Source organism: Tamandua tetradactyla, chromosome 22 (genome assembly GCF_023851605.1).
Source record: "Tamandua tetradactyla isolate mTamTet1 chromosome 22, mTamTet1.pri, whole genome shotgun sequence".
NCBI classification, from domain to species: Eukaryota; Metazoa; Chordata; class Mammalia; order Pilosa; family Myrmecophagidae; genus Tamandua; species Tamandua tetradactyla.
Genome location: NC_135348.1, coordinates 31,479,007 through 31,496,877, shown reverse-complemented (window position 1 = coordinate 31,496,877; position 17,871 = coordinate 31,479,007). Strand labels below are relative to the sequence as shown.

Sequence of the window (17,871 nt, the reverse complement as noted above, 5' to 3'; positions counted from 1 at the left end):
AAAATACGATACAGCTCCATGTCCTTTCAAGATAACATTTAGGATCATTTGATTTCAGGTAATGTTCACTGCTGTGGCAATTTTTATATTTAATTCTAACTAAATGAGAATCATCTTTCTCATTTGGAATAGCCACATCATGTCCTTAAAATAGCAAATAACAAAATTAGCTCCCTGCAGCACATAATAAGTCCTTAGTTATCAGAAGATAATCTAGCATGCAGATTTCCTCTTTTTGAAAACGTGTTTGTCAAGAATGCCTACTGCATCTAGAGAGCATTTGTTTGTATTAGAAATCAGTCCTTTACTTTGTGCTGCATTATGATGTGACCTCTCTATTAGTCTTCCATAATCCTTGGTAAATATTAAATTTGGTTTCCTAAGGGTGCTCTTAGATGTCTGCATTGTGAAAATTCCCATAACATATGTCCTCTCAGCAAAATGACAGTAAGGATATGAAGATTGAAACTACACACTGTTAGGGACAAAGCTCTCACAGAGGATTAATAATTCCAATTTCTCTATAAAGATGTTGCTGAGAATCAGATTTTCAAAATGTCAAATGTTTATTGAAAACCTTTATCATAATTGAAACTGGATAGTAATATTTCATTATGAAATACTTTGAACTACCAAAACTATAGTGCAATTCTCATGGGGACCATTTTTTCATTTGTTTTAAGTTAGGATGAAACAATCTTTTGTCCTAAGAGTACAGGTAAGTAGGATAACATACATAAAATACATCATTGTTTCCCCAAACTATCATCATACGTAAAGGGTCTGCTTATGTTTTATAAGGCATATTCAATTATTCACTAGTAATATTTTACACGGAATATACTCGAATTTTAGTTGCCCAGTTTCTAAAAGTATGCTTTCTTGTAGACTATAAGTTATACATACACCTTAAACAGTTTTTTAACTACAGGGTGATGAGGTCTATATCCCTGAAGGTATATATTAAGGAACCAGGATATCACAGTAAAACCCCAATTCAAGATTTTCTATTTGTTGAAATAACATCAGAATAGAAAATTAAACGTGTCCCTTATTTATTCCAATTTTGTATATAGTATCACAGGAAACTCAACAAATAAAAAGAGGTGAATGGAAGGACCCAAAACCTCCCATTAAAGTGAAATATAATATTTGGTTGCTGTTATGAAAAATCGTGAAGACACACAATGAAATAATAGGTCTAGGTGTGACCTTCAACAGCTAGTAAAGCCATTTAGGCAAAATTTTGATTGTTAAGATATATGATTAGGCTGACTTCACCTGAACTTATGATCAGTCTTAACATCACTAGAAAATAAAATTTTACCAGGAGGAGGAAAGATGCTAGACAATTGGTAAATAATCATATTTATACCTGAGATGAGGATGCTATTCTAAACTCTTAAAGTCAATATAAGAATTAATAATGTGGGGGTGGGGTGGGCTGGAATGGAAGGTGATGGAAATAAAGAGACAGTTGGCTCCTTCCCAGGTAGGAACTCAGAATTCTCCAGCTTTATAAGGAAGCTTTATGTCTAGGTTAGCAAAGGCCAAAGGATATTTCTAAGTCGAAGGGCCAGACTTCAGCTTCATGAGTGTAAATATTAAAATGGTGCAAGAGAAGAAGCCAAGATTTCTATGCTGGAATCTTTTGGGAACAAAGGGAGAAGGAAGGGGGATAGTGGCCCAGCATTTCTAAGAGAGTTCCAGATCATTTGAAAAACAAATGGACAAGTGAATACAAAAGAGATAGTGAAGCCCAAAGGCCATTGCAATGGCTCAGAAATGCCAGTGAGAAATGAAACCTAAGCTAGGTGGGACGGGGTTTAATGCCAAGAACCATGGCGTAATGCCAAGAACCGTGGCGTGGTGTCAGAAGAAGAGGTATAGATTTCAGTATTGACTAATGAGAAGAGGCAAACCAGAAAATACAAGGAGGAACAATATTCCCACTACAATACATCGTAAGAACAAACAAAATAGGTAGGAGCAAAAGGATCAATATGTTTGTATATTTCAATCCAATACCATTATAAAGGCACATATTTTCCACCCCTCCATGTTTTGCACAATAAAAGTTCAAACTATACATAAACAAATTACTTCTTTAAAGTAATTATCTATTCCTCAAGCAAGTCACTACAAGTGATCTTGGTTAAAGACTGCGTGTTTAAGTCACATATATGGGAATATTTTTTAAGGGGGAGAGAAGGCTTTCTCTTTTCCCAAATAATATGTTTTACCTATTTCAGAGAAAAAAAGGAACAAAATATTCACAAACATGGTAACATAGACTTACAGTTTACCGTGGGAGCAGAAGTCTCTGTATATATGTTTTTTAGCTATCATGTTTTCTGCTTTCTTTGCTTCGTAACTCTTTATCTTAAATTCCACCACACTTTTCTCCCTTTTAATTTCCAATTTATTCTCCATTAAGTTAAAAACCTACAATTACATTGTTTTTCCTTCTTTATCCCCAAGTCTGTATTTTCTAGTTCACAGTCTCCTTCTGATTAAAGTTCTACCAGGATATTAGTTTCTCTGGTATTTGCTTTTGCCTCTAGCAGATATACCACATTACTCGTCCTCAATGTAAAGGTTTTTAACTACAAATTGGTGGTTTCTTAATTTTCCTATATGCAAACATTCTCTCAAGGGACTCACGTTGTAATATATTCATTCTATTTCTAACCTCATCTCTTTGAGTTGCCCTTAATTCTACATTTTGCCACTAGCCTTCTTCTTCACAGCTATACTCCTTCAAAACAAAGTTCCTAATCTGGACATTATACAAAGTCTTTACCTAGGAAAGTGTGTTTATATAGTAATCACTTATTGTTCCTTGAAACTTTTGGGTATAACATTGCTAATAATAAGAATGGTGGTAAAAAGTAACATTATATGCTCCACGTGGAATGTTACGCAGAGAAGTCTATACCTAATTTATCTTTCCACCAAGCTCATGAGTCCCAGTTTTTATAGTTGAAGATGCTGAAGCTTAGCATAGTTTAGTAAATTGTTCGAAATTGCACAGCTCGTAAGTAGAAGAATCGTGATTTTATGCCAAGTAAACCTATTTCTAAATACTGATATTACCTTCAATTATAAAACCATTTATTAAAAGGCGGACATTCTCCCAAGAAAAATTTCTCCTTGCTCCTATTAGTTCTTGATGTCAGAGAACATGGGGTGCAGCGTTAATCATTTTACATTTGGTGATCCCTTAATCTCATCCCGCATTCCTTATACAGGTAACCTAGAATGCTACAAATGGTGGCATCTCTCCTGGATACTGGTCATCTTGAAAGCTCCTTAGACAAGTAACAGGTTCTACATCTGAAAATGTATACGTAATTAGAGAGTTTGCATTCTACTTTTCCTTCAGAAGTCATCTGGATTTGGATTGCCTTATGTGTTCTGACCTCTCTTCAAATGTTTGCAGCCAAGTTTCATACTTTCCATGAGGAGATACCTAAAGCAGGTGGACTAGGACGAAACTTTATCACTGGCATTGCCCAGAAAGAATCACATTAAAGCAATTAGAGTAGGTTACTTTACTGCTTTCTGTACGACCACCTGAAGAAAGTGAATTTCAGCTCTTACATTTACATTTAATTACTTGATTAATTCTGATTTTAGCCTATTCCCTTCCAACATTTAAAAAAAAAACACCACCATTGTCTGCCAATTCGCTCTGGCCACACTGGCAGAATGACCTTTCAATATCCTATATCCTTGGAAATTAACACTCCTTAAGGCAAAACACATTACCTTTAATGAATATTTCTTAAGAGCAATGAAATGCAAAAATACATATTCTACTTTATGCTATGACCATATGTGATGGTTTGAAACTATTATGTACCCCAGAAAAACCATGTTTTAATCTTGACCCAATCTTATGCAGGCAGCCATTTCTCTTCATCCTGATTCATATTGTAGGGTAAAAATTGATTAGATTATCTTCAAGGAGATATGGCATGCCTAATTGTAGGTGTGACCTTTTGATTAGACAGAGATGTGACTCCACCCATTCATGGTATGTCTTGATTAGTTTTCTAGAGTCCTTTGGAAGGGAACCATTTTGGAGAAGTCCTAGTTGCAAATGCAGATGGAGATGTGTGGAAATGCAGACGCAGATGCTTGGAGAACAGTTGCTTCAGAGCTTATAAAAGACTTTGTATAATCTCCAGATTAGGAACTTTGTTTTGAAGGAGTATAGCTGTGAAAAAGAAGACTAGTGGCAAAATGTAGAATTAAGGGCAACTCAAAGAGATGAGGTTAGAAATAGAATGAATATATTACAACGTGAGTCCCTTGAGAGAATGTTTGTATATAGGAAAATTAAGAAACCACCAATTTGTAGTTAAAAGCCTCTACATTGAGGACGAGTAATGTGGTATATCTGCTAGAGGCAAAAGCAAATATCTCCATGAAGATAATCTAATCAATTTTTACCCTACAATATTGAATCAGGATGAAGAGAAATGGCTGCCTGCATAAGATTGGGTCAAGATTAAAACATGGTGATTATTGTAGGATGTCTCTTTTGTATCAGCTGAAGGCCCAGAACTGAACTTCAAGAAATTCATCTGGGGAAGATGGCGGCTTAGGAAGATGCGCGGATCTTAGTTTCTCCTCCAGAACAGCTACTAGGGGAGTAGAAATGATACAGAACAGCCCCCAAAGCCATGACAGAGATAAAAAAGACAGTGTACCCCATCCTGGAATGGCTGGCTGGCTGAGCGAACCTGCTCTGGTGAGATCGCTGAGGGGCGCGGGCTTCACCAGGTGGGGCGGCAAGCGGCCGGAGTCACTCCCTTCCCCCTTCCCGGGCCGGCTGGGAGAATTGGACAGGCAGTCCCCTAAAACCGCGGCGGCAGGCACCCACACCACGCACAACCCCCCGGACCAAATGAGAAAATGGGATCAGAAATCCCCAGGCCGCGGAGAACGGTGATGGGGAGGGGGCCCCTTCCAAACCCGTGACTCCCCGGGAACGGTGCACTCTCCCGGGTGGGCCACTGTGGCTGGTGCCCTCCCGCCATGCTTGGCGCCCCGGGCCGACTAGGAAATTTGGATGGGCGCTTTCCCGGGCTGCGGCGGCCAGCGACCCTCCCCACGTTCGGACCCCAGGCCGGCTGGCACTCTTCCAAGCCGCTTCGGCTAGCGAACTTCCCAGATGGCGAGAGTTTTCCAAAGTTAAAGGACACACAGCACCTTTTACTGGTGGGACCCGCAGACAAACGTGTGCCACGAGTGCCACCTACTGGGCAGGATAAGAAAAACAGAACCCAGAGATTTCACAGAAAAATCTTCCAAACTTTTGGATCCAACACCCAGGGAAATCTGTCTAAATGCGCAGATGCCAGCAGAAGATAACGGATCACACTCAAAAAATTGAAAATATGGCCCAGTCAAAGGAACAAACCAATAGTTCAAATGAGATACAGGAGCTGAGACAACTAATGCTGAATATACGAACAGAAATGGAAAACCTCTTCAAAAACGAAATCGATAAATTGAGAGAGGACATGAAGAAGACATGGGCTGAACATAAAGAAGAAATAGAAAAACTGAAAAAACAAATTACAGAACTTATGGAAGTGAAGGACAAAGTAGAAAAGATGGAAAAAACAATGGATACCTACAATGATAGATTCAAAGAGACAGAAGATAGAATTAGTGATTTGGAGGATGGAACATCTGAATTCCAAAAACAAACAGAAACTATTGGGAAAAGAATGGAAAAATTTGAACAGGGTATCAGGGAACTCAAGGACAATATGAAGCGCACAAATATACATGTTGTGGGTGTCCCAGAAGGAGAAGAGAAGGGAAAAGGAGGAGAGAAACTAATGGAAGAAATTATCACTGAAAATTTCCCAACTCTTATGAAAGACTTAAAATTACAGATCCAAGAAGTGCAGCGCACCCCGAAGAGATTAGACCCAAATAGGCGTTCTCCAAGACACTTACTAGTTAGAATGTCAGAGGTCAAAGAGAAAGAGAGGATCTTGAAAGCAGCAAGAGAAAAACAATCCATCACATACAAGGGAAACCCAATAAGACTGTGTGTAGATTTCTCAGCAGAAACCATGGAGGCTAGAAGACAGTGGGATGATATATTTAAATTACTAAAAGAGAAAAACTGCCAACCAAGACTCCTATATCCAGCAAAATTGTCCTTCAAAAATGAGGGAGAAATTAAAACATTCTCAGACAAAAAGTCACTGAGAGAATTTGTGACCAAGAGACCAGCTCTGCAAAAAATACTAAAGGGAGCACTAGAGTCAGAAACGAAAAGACAGAAGAGAGAGGTATGGAGAAGAGTGTAGAAAGAAGGAAAGTCAGACATGATATATATAATACAAAAGGCAAAATGGTAGAGGAAAATATTATCCAAACAGCAATAGCACTAAATGTTAATGGACTGAATTCCCCAATCAAAATACATAGATTGGCAGAATGGATTAAAAAACAGGATCCTTCTATATGCTGTCTACAGGAAACACATCTTAGACCCAAAGATAAACATAGGTTGAAAGTGAAAGGTTGAGAAAAGATATTTCATGCAAATAACAACCAGAAAAGAGCAGGAGTGGCTATACTAATATCCAACAAGTTAGACTTCAAATGTAGAACATTTAAAGGAGACAAAGAAGGACACTATATACTAATAAAAGGAACAATTAAACAAGAAGACATAACAATCATAAATATTTACGCACCGAACCAGAATGCCCCAAAATACGTGAGGAATACACTGCAAACACTGAAAAGGGAAATAGACACAAATACCATAATAATTGGAGACTTCAATTCACCACTCTCATCAATGGACAGAACATCTAGACAGAGGATCAATAAAGAAATAGAGAATCTGAATATTACTATAAATGAGCTGGACTTAACAGACATTTATAGGACATTACATCCCACAACAGCAGGATACACCTTTTTCTCAAGTGCTCATGGATCATTCTCAAAGATAGACCATATGCTGGGTCACAAAGCAAGTCTCAACAAATTTAAAAAGATTGAAATCATACACAACACTTTCTTGGATCATAAAGGAATGAAGTTGGAAATCAATAATAGGCAGAGTGCCAGAAAATTCACAAATACGTGGAGGCTCAACAACACACTCTTAAACAACGAGTGGGTCAAAGAAGAAATTGCAAGAGAAATTAGTAAATACCTCGAGGCGAATGAAAATGAAAACACAACATATCAAAACTTATGGGATGCAGCAAAGGCAGTGCTAAGAGGGAAATTTATTGCCCTAAATGTCTATATCAGAAAAGAAGAAAAGGCAAAAATGCAGGAATTAACTGTTCACTTGGAAGAACTGGAGAAAGAACAGAAAACTAATCCCAAAGCAAGCAAAAGGAAAGAAATAACAAAGATCAGAGCAGAAATAAATGAAATTGAAAACATGAAAACAATAGAGAAAATCAATAAGACCAGAAGTTGGTTCTATGAGAAAATCAATAAGATTGATGGGCCCTTATCAAGATTGACAAAAAGAAGAAGAGAGAGGATGCAAATAAATAAGATCAGAAATGGAAGAGGAGACATAACTACTGACCTCACAGAAATAAAGGAGGTAATAACAGGATACTATGAACAACTTTACACTAATAAATAAACAATTTAGATGAAATGGACGGGTTCCTGGAAAGACATGAACAACCAACTTTGACTCAGAAGAAATAGATGACCTCAACAAACCAATCACAAGTAAAGAAATTGAATTAGTCATTCAAAAGCTTCCTAAAAAGAAAAGTCCAGGACCAGATAGCTTCACATGTGAATTCTACCAAACATTCCAGAAAGAATTAGTACCAACTCTCCTCAAACTCTTCAAAAAAATCGAAGTGGAGGGAAAACTACCTAATTCATTCTATGAAGCCAACATCACCCTCATACCAAAACCAGGCAAAGATATTATAAAAAAAGAAAACTATAGACCAATCTCTCTAATGAATATAGATGCAAAAATCCTCAATAAAATTCTAGCAAATCGTATCCAACAACACATTAAAAGAATTATACATCATGACCAAGTAGGATTCATCCCAAGTATGCAAGGATGGTTCAACATAAGAAAATCAATTAATGTAATACACCATATCAACAAATCAAAGCAGAAAAATCACATGATCATCTCAATTGATGCAGAGAATGCATTTGACAAGATCAACATCCTTTCCTGTTGAAAACACTTCAAAAGATAGGAATACAAGGGAACTTCCTTAAAATGATAGAGGGAATATATGAAAAACCCACAGCTAATATCATCCTCAATGGGGAAAAATTGAAAACTTTCCCCCTAAGATCAGGAACAAGACAAGGATGTCCATTATCACCACTATTATTCAACATTGTGTTGAAGGTTCTAGCCAGAGCAGTTAGACAAGAAAAAGAAATACAAGGCATCAAAATTGGAAAGGAAGAGGTAAAACTATCACTGTTTGCAGACGATATGATAGTATACGTCGAAAACCCGGAAAAATCCACAACAAAACTACTAGAGCTAATAAATGAGTACAGCAAAGTAGCAGGTTACAAGATCAACATTCAAAATCTGTAGCATTTCTAGAACGTAATCTTCTAGAGAACATTATGCTGAGTGAGTCTAGCCATAAACTAAAGGACAAATACTGTATGGTCCCACTGATATGAACGGACATTCGAGAATAAATTTGGAATATGTCATTGGTAACAGAGTCCAGCAGGAGGTAGAAACAGGGTAAGACAATGGGCAATTGGAGCTGAAGGGATACAGACTGTGCAACAGGACTAGATACAAAAACTCAAAAATGGACAGCACAATAATACCTAATTGTAAAGTAATCATGTTAAAACACTGAATGAAGCTGCATCTGAGCTATAGGTTTTTGTTTTGTTTTGTTTTGTTTTGTTTTTACTATTACTACTTTTATTTTTTTCTCTATATTAACATTCTATATCTTTTTCGGTTGTGTTGCTAGTTCTTCTCAACCGATGCAAATGTACTAAGAAACGATGATCATGCATCTATGTGATGATGTTAAGAATTACTGATTGCATATGTAGAATGGTACGATTTCTAAATGTTGGGTTAATTTCTTTTTTTCCATTAATTAAAAAAAAAAAGAAGGGGTAATTGGAGCTGAAGGGATACAGACTGTGCAACAGGACTGGATATAAAAACTCAGAAATTGACAGCACAATACTACCTAATTGTAATGCAATTACGTTAAAACATTGAATGAAGCTGCATGTGAGGTATAGGTTTTTTTTTCTCTCTATTTTCGTTTTAATTCTTATTCTGTTGTCTTTTTATTTCTTTTTCTAAATCGATGCAAATGTACTAAGAAATGATGAATATGCAACTATGTGATGATATTAAGAATTACTGATTGTACATGTAGAATGGAATGATTTCTAAATGTTTTGTTAATTTTTTTAATTAATAAAAAAAAGATTAAAACATGGTTTTTCTGGGGTACATAATAGTTTCAAACCATCACATATGGTCATAGCATAAAGTAGAATATGTATTTTTGCATTTCATTGCTCTTAAGAGATATTCATTAAAGATAATGTGTTTTGCCTTCAGGAGTGTTAATTTCCAAGGATATAGGATATTGAAATGTCATTCAGCCGGTGTGGCCAGAGCGAATTGGCAGACAATTGGCAGACAAGCTCTGAACAGTTGCTTCAGAGCTGACAAAGGCATGGATGCTCAGGGATGCTTGGAGTGCCAACAGAGGCAGCAGATGTCTAAACATGGGCAGAGCCCAGCTGACATCACCATGTAGCTTCCCATGAGATGCTAAGCAAGCCAGAACCCAGAACTGTGTCTCAGAGGAGCTAGGTGAAGACCCACAATGCTTAGAGAGGAAACCACTGGCATCAGAAGCTGGAAGCAGCAGAATTTGGAACAAGGATGAGCAGACACCAGCCACATGCCTTCCCAGCTAATAGAGGTGTTCACATGTCATCAGTCTTTCTTCAGTGACTGTAACCTCTGGTTGGTGCCTAAATTTGGACATTTTCATGGCCTTAGAACTGTAAACTTGTAACTGTGAAATTCCCTTTTTAAAGGCCATTTCATTTCTTTTATATTGCATTCTGGCAGTACTGGCAAACTAATACACCACACCATTTCGTTTCTTCAGAATTTTTTCTACCTTGCATACAAATTGTTGGGGGAAGAAAGATAACGAGAGACCAATGTAAAAAAGAGAGAGACATAGTTAAACTTAACATTAACATCGCCATATAGACAAGTTTATATCCAAATTTTAGTTTAAATGCATTTTCATAATTGTTTCTTATATTATTGTCTCCTTTTAGAAAATATTTTAATGACTCAAGTTATTCCACTCAGAATAATTACACAATTTTCTCAATTTTTAGGTTGCTGTTAATTTTTTTTATTGCAGTGTATTTTTGCAATGAAAAGCTTTTATATAGAGAATGATTTCTTTATTTGGTATTAAATTTCCAATTGAAAAATAGCTAGAATCATTTATATGAACATTTTAAAGAGTCTTACATATTTAAATATTCTTGATGCTAAGGAAGTTATCTTTTCACCCAGGTTTAAAATAATCAATTATTCAATGATTCAGGTAATTCAAAGAGATTTAGAAATGCAGAAATTATTACTCAAAATTCTTAGTAATAAAACGATGGTTAATACTTTTTGTGCCTATTTTGGAGAGACCCCACTAGGCAGACATGTTAAACACAACAGATTCTGCGATAGAACTGTGCTCACATTCATTATTCATATTTACTTTTTGTGTTTACCTAGACCAATTACTTCATGTTTTTAAACAAATTATTAATAAATTTCTGAAGTGTAAATAATTAGTTCTAGACCATAGTTGTATTTTCAGTAGCAAATGGTATAATGATTTAAAGGGCAGAGCAAACTGTTGAGTACATAATGAACCCTTAATGTAGAAACACTTTCTACTTAGGGAGAGACGTGGTGGCACACTACTTACAACCATATGCCTGGAGACGGGTTACCTGAGTCCAAACTCCTGTTCCACCATATGACAGTGTGTGACCTTAGCCAGTTACTTGAATGCTCTGCACTCCTGTTGCATCAAATTTAAAAATAGGAATTACTTCAGCCTTTACCTCTAGCTGTTGTCTGTATCACATGAGTGCTTATATGTAGAGATTTAGAGCTGGTTTATATTAAACACTGAATATTTAATTTGTTCACCAAAATTTCATAATTTTCTACATAAAAAAGAAAGATCAGCAGCTATCTGCATGACTTTGAAACAGATTGATTAACATCTGTTACAAAGGAAAGAGTTAGATCATTTAATATTTAAATGACAATTTCCTTTGCCACAAACTACTCAAGGTAAATGCTAGTTTAAGTCCATAATTGCCGTATTTGGATAAAACGAAGCCACTATCATGCAATAAGCAAGCCTATGAGCATTCTGTGGTCAAGTAAGAATTGTTGATTATAATTTTAGAGCTCTCCTCCGGAAATAAAAATTGAAATTAAAACATTCATTTTGGAGCCATAAGGAAGATAGATTTTAGTGTGAAAGAATGCTTCTAAAGTAAACTATAAAAGAGCTAAATTTTTCATGGTAAATCCCACTTTTCCCCAACCTCTTGTTTCCATTTAAATGTTTTCTGGAAATTAAATCATGTAACTTTCAGGCTGTGCAGATTTAAGTTAAAATGTTACCATTCACACCCACATAATGTATGTATAATTTTAAATTATATTTCTAAATGTAAAAGAAAACATTATTTCTATTTTTTAAACACTTTTGGCATTACTGAAATATTAGGATATTTATTTACATCAATTTATTTTGGAGAATTAGACCATCTCCAGCAAAATTAAGACAATCATATCCCTGGTTATTGTGAAAGTTATTACAGAAGTCCAAAAATTCTACTGAATTTCCTTTAAATAGAGGTCTTTTGATTACTTAATTCAACAAAAAATCTTAATTGCACATCTATAGAAATAATTTTGTTGGAACAAATGATTAGTCTTCGGAATATGAAAGGTAAATTAAGAGCAAGAAACCATGCTGAAATAAATTATTTTTCCAATTAAATCAATGATTTAGATAAGCCATTCTTTCTAAGAACTATAAATTTGGTTTTAAAATTTTTGTAACCATTTATAAAAGTCTATTTTTATACCTTTACTAATTATAATTTTTCCAATCTTCTCATGAAAAATAACCTTCATATTCCTTAACTAATTCAAGTTTTCAATTTGGGGGTTGCCAAAATATATGGACAGACCTAACCCCCAGTCCATTCGGGTTAAGTCATCTTTGGGGCTCTTCTCTTATGTAGAGTTGGCCATAAAGTCGTCCTTTCCATTTGGGACATGCAGACACTCTAAATGGGCTCTGAGGTGGCCCTCCCAGAGCTGTTCCCTGGGGGCGGAGAACATGATCACAATTCTCTCATTCATCTCTCTGGTTCCGTGTGCACAGATATTCTGCAGCCAAAAATACAATCATAAAGATAAGCTGGACATGGCTATTTTACTCTTGAAAAATTAAAGGAAGCAAACACAGAAAACAACCCTAAAGCCCTTTCCTTCTCAGTGTAAATAAGCTCTCCCTCTCAGTTCTGGATTAGCCTTCTAGAGCCTTCCTTCTCCTTGATGACCCTCTGTGCCTTTTTCTCTATGTGCCTTTATTTTGTAAACAGAAGAGGTCTTGGGCTGACTCTCTGGTATCACTAATCATCTAACTTTTGCTTTAAAGGGCAGTAGGTATCAAAGATTTCCCGAAGAAACTGAGTGAGTCCCAGATTCAGAACTGGAGAAATTGTAGCAGTGAAAATCACTCTATTTGCAAGTTTCCTACAGCCGTGAGGACACAATAGACACAATAAGTCACTCAATAAATTGTCTTGCTATCTTTCTTTTAGTTGTCTTATTTCATGTTTTGCTTTAAAAAGAAAAAGAATGGTAAACAATACAGATGGTGTAAAACTACTTCAATATAATGCAGAGAAATAAAGAAACTATGGTCTCCAGATTGTCTTGCAAGGACAAATTCTTAATGTTGCTTTCCACAGAGACATCATGATATATCAGAGATGAAGGGAAGAATTCTGCCCTAGAACTGACTTTAAAACCTTTAAATTCTATATCCTTCTTTCTGGAGAAGTTATATGTGTCATTTGTTTTTCTATCGCAAGTTCAACATTCAAGCTGGATTCAAAATGTCTTTTAATTCAGTGAGCTACTAGTGCATTTTGTATTGTAGAGTCTCTTAATCTGTCTTGTTGTTGTTATTGAGAAAATAGTGTACTTATTTAAAAATTAAAGCAATTTTTAACTGCCTACATTATCTCTATAGTCTATTAAAACAACCATGATCTCCTGGTAAATGTATTGCTGGGGTAGCTGCATGCAGATCATTTTATGACTTAGTCATCATATTTACCAGGTTTATGATTTCATGTTTTTTCTGCAGGAATTCAGTTTCAACTTTAAATGTTACTGTTCAGCTAAAACTTCTCTGAGGAGTCCCTGAGAGCCCAGGCTCTGACATCAAGATTAGTTGCAAAAAAATAAAAAATTATTTTACTATTAAAAGTGCAATAATTTTCAGGCAACTCTACTTAGCATACTTAAACTATAAGAGTATGGTCAACTTTAAGAGACTAAAATGGTGATAAAACGGTGACTTTGCACTGATCACCAAAAGCATCAAAATGGCCCCAGGGCAAAATATTAACAATCAGTGACTGCTCTGTATTTCAGTTCAAGATATTTATTAAAATTACTCTTCTCTGTATGGTCTTACCTTTAAGACTAAGCATGCGGCAGTTATGTTTCTTGGTAATGAAGCCAAGGAAATAATCCATTCCCTTTCCCTAAATATTATCCTCTCCTTGAAAACTGACTGGTTTGAATGAAAAATTACTATACTAATAAATGCCCATGGAACCTCAGTACCCAGCCCCACACACATTATTGTTAAAATAGATTCCTCCATTCCCATGTAATATCAATTCAGAGCTACAGAGTCAGCATGATTTTCTTAATATTGGCTTTTCCATGGTCAGACTCCTTTAAATTCATGAAGCTTCTGGTTTGCATGCAGAAGCCTTCTGTGTGGAAATGTCACCAGGAACAAAAACCTGAACTGGCAACAATGAGGTCAGGCACTAATTAGCTCTATGGCATTGAGAAAATAACAACATTCTTGGTCCTCAGTTCACTAGGTATAAACTGAGCAGGTTGTACAAAGATCATTGGTCCATAAACTTGGCTACATTTCAGAATTACTTGAAAAGCTTCAGAAAAGTACAGAATCTTGGCCTTATCTTGCATTATCATTATAGAGATTTTCTGAGCTTGAGGCACAAGGATGTGTCTTTTCTTGAGCTCCAAAGGTGAACTTTGGATCAGCATTTGAAAACCAGAAGATCAGATGATGCTTAAAATCTCTTTCTTTTTATAGACATGAGTCCATAAAAACCAAGGAACTAATCTTATACCTGTTCTCTCCTAAATTTATCATAGCTTCATACATCTTCTTATTGTTTTTTACCAGATGACAGGCCATGCATGGTATTGATTTGTTGGTATATAGTAATTTATTTAATTAATTCCACATCCCACAGGAAAGTGTCGTTTCATTTGACAGATCACAAAACCCTGGCGTACATATCCAGATTCATATATCTGGTAGTGGCAGAGCCAGTATTTAATCCAGGCTCCCAGACTATAATGATCTTGTTATTATTATTATAATGCATTGCCTTTCAATTTAGCTTGCTATGGTCTGGGATGAAAATGCAGCTGCGTTATTGGAATACCATATATGCTGTGTGCACTCCTGAAATGTCACTGTTAAAATGTCTACAGCAAAACAAATAAATAAATGTCCTAAGGAATAAAAGGAACTAATGAGAAAGTGAGTAAGAAAGAAAAGAAGAGGAAAGTCAGGGTATTTATTAATACCTATATAAACTGATTATTTTCTGTGTTCCTGAAGATTCAATCGACTCAACTAGGTCAATGCTCCCCAAAGCATTATTTTATTTTAAATCCATACATTATTTAAGAATACTAAGATGAAATCAATGAAGGAAAACTTAAATAAGGAGTACAATAAAATTCTGATTCATTAACCAAGTATTGTTTCAGCAAAAGCAATTCAGCGATTTGCAATCTATATTAAAACATATTTAGTGTCTCCTATTTTTTTCTCAACAAAGGCAGTTCCCTTGGCCATTTGCTAATAGAATTTTCATCACAATCATTATTAAGAAACAGACACACACATATATATATTTTATATATTTACGTATATATTCATGTGCACACACAAATACTTGCAGACATACATACATATTTGATGAAACAGATATTTCCCACATAGATAATACAGCACGGAGATTTTATTGAACTCTCTGTTTCTCTAAAGTTTTTGATATTGGGCTATAAAGTATCAATACTTCATTCCACATATATCTATTAAGCACCAGCATGCATGGAACTCTGATAGGTCTTAGGTATACAAGGCAAAGAAGGTAAAGCCCTTTTTCTGAAGGAACCGAGTGCAAAAGGAGTTAAGGGCAAATAGACAAGCAAATAGTGATAGTACAGTATGAAAGTGCTCTGTTAAAGAACAAATGGAAAAGGCCTCAAGAATGGTGTGATAAAGAGTCTGACCCATTTTGATGTTTGACTTCTGATACCTTGTATGTCTCACCCATGCATCTTTCCCTTCAGCTCCATCTCTTGAGATGTTGGGCTACTGGGCAGGAAAGCCTGCATGCTCCCACCCTCGGAGCCAGTGGGAAATCCAACCATGTAAACTCTTGTTGGTGCACAGGAACCCTCATCCGGCCCCATTCCCAAGCTCAAAAAATACTCTAAGACAGTCTCCTTTCCTTACTTCCTCGAGCTATGTTCAACACCAGTTTGAGAGGCCTGTCTTGCTCTCCCCATACTTAGCTATTATGTAAGTAAAAACTTTTTCATATCTTCTTGTGTATATATGTCTTCATCAGTCTAGACACTGGACCAAATTTTGAGTGGAAAATCCATTCTACTTTTTCAGAGTGGTCCAGAAAAAAGAACAAAGAAGAAAAATACAGGAGAACCTCTGCCCAGAGTAAAGTGTTAATTTGTTAAGGAAAAAAAAATAAGGTACAAAAATAAATTAGAGAATTAATATTGCAATATTTCCTTTTGTTTGGAAACAAGAAGACATATTTAAACATTTGGTTTCTTAATAAAATAACCTAAGATTTAAGAGGAAAAATCTGTACTATCATTGAAAGTTAAAGAATTCCCCAGCTCATACATTTGATACAGTAAAGATCTTTGGCTATAAAGGACACAGGGGCAAGCAGAGGGTGAGTTTACACTGGCCTGTTGCCAGTATTTGCAAATGGCAACATATAAAGAAAAAGAGTAGAATATTAAGATATTCTACTCTTAAAAATATTGTAAAAGGAGACAGTATATGTTGTGCAACATTTAATCTGGTGGACATTATGAGATGCTGACCAGAAAGGAAAGATAGCTATTATGGATATGAAAATAATCAAATATTCAAGCCAAACTAAATATTCATCTTGGGACAAACATTCCAAGAAAATACTTAGGAAAGTGGAAAGAACATTTAAACAACACTATTTTATAATTTGAAAGTGATTTGAGAATGTAATTTAATAATAGGAAAATACAAATGTGAGAGTTCATGGAAAAGAGAAGTATCATTGCTGTGTCTATAAAATAAAATAAACATAAATGACTAAAGCATAATGGGCATCACAAAAACCAAAGCACAAATTAAAGCTAAGTCAAAGAACACACAAAACAAAACATTTATAAGGGACAGATATTATGAAATGAAAGTTAGGGAACTAGAAACACTTCCAGGTATATGCACAGTAAGCACTCCAGAAAAAGAAACCAAAGGGGATGAAGGAGAAGGAATCATTCAAAGTACAACACTAAAAACTTTCATTTAATTAAGGAAAGAATTTGAATGTGCATATCAAATGGGATCACTGAGTTTCAGAAAGAATTTAGGAGGTGGGGGGAAATTCGGATGAGGCAAATGTAGATGAAGTTTCAATTTTGAAATTAAATACAAATCCTACAAGGTTCTGGACAGGAAATACTTTTTTAAAATCAAAAAATGGAATTAAAAATAAGACATCTACAAGCTAAATTCTAAAAGGCAGATGTACATGTTAGAAATAGAAAAGGAGTGTGATTCCAAAATCTCCATCAGACAAGCTACCATTCATTTACAAAGATACTTTTTCAGACCTAAAAGTGTAACAATAAATACTTGCCATACAACCCTTTGAAAGCAATTACTTATAGAAGTAACCAAACCAAAAAGAAAAAAGGAAAAACAAAACATTCAGATTAAAGAATCTAATAAAGGACAATTAGTGACACTAAAGAATTATTTAAAGGCTGGAGTACTGCATAATTAACTGCTAGATCTAAATGCTCATTAAGTATTTTTACACAAGAATAAATCCATAGCTATAATATTACTCAGGTGTGTCTGGGGGAGGTATACATCTGTGTGTGTGTGTCTGTGTGTAGCCAGTAATATCTTAGAATCTTAGAAACCAGATGTTGGATTTCCAAATCACAAGAGAAAAAAAAAGGAATCTATAAAACTGGATCAATAGAATGATTATAAACAGGGATAATTAAATAATGAAGGCATAATAATTGAAGGTGAAAAGTTCACATTGAAGAAAACTTATTGCCAACATAAATAATAAAGCTAAATTCTTATTATATAAAATATTTTACTGAATAATAAGGAGAAATGTGATTATATTCAGATTCTGAGATATATATAAAGCAAGACA

The 17,871-nt window shown here is 35.3% G+C and overlaps 1 long non-coding RNA gene across 1 annotated transcript in view; it reads left to right on the top strand.

Annotated features, from left to right (window-relative positions):
- The window catches only part of LOC143666117 (uncharacterized), a 33,576-nt gene extending 20,692 nt beyond the window's left edge, over window positions 1-12,884 (top strand). Inside the window, exon 3 of the long non-coding RNA XR_013167402.1 lies at window positions 12,768-12,884. This is a non-coding gene — a long non-coding RNA (uncharacterized LOC143666117). The remainder of the gene's footprint in view (window positions 1-12,767) is intronic.
- Window positions 12,885-17,871: the final 4,987 nt, after the last annotated feature.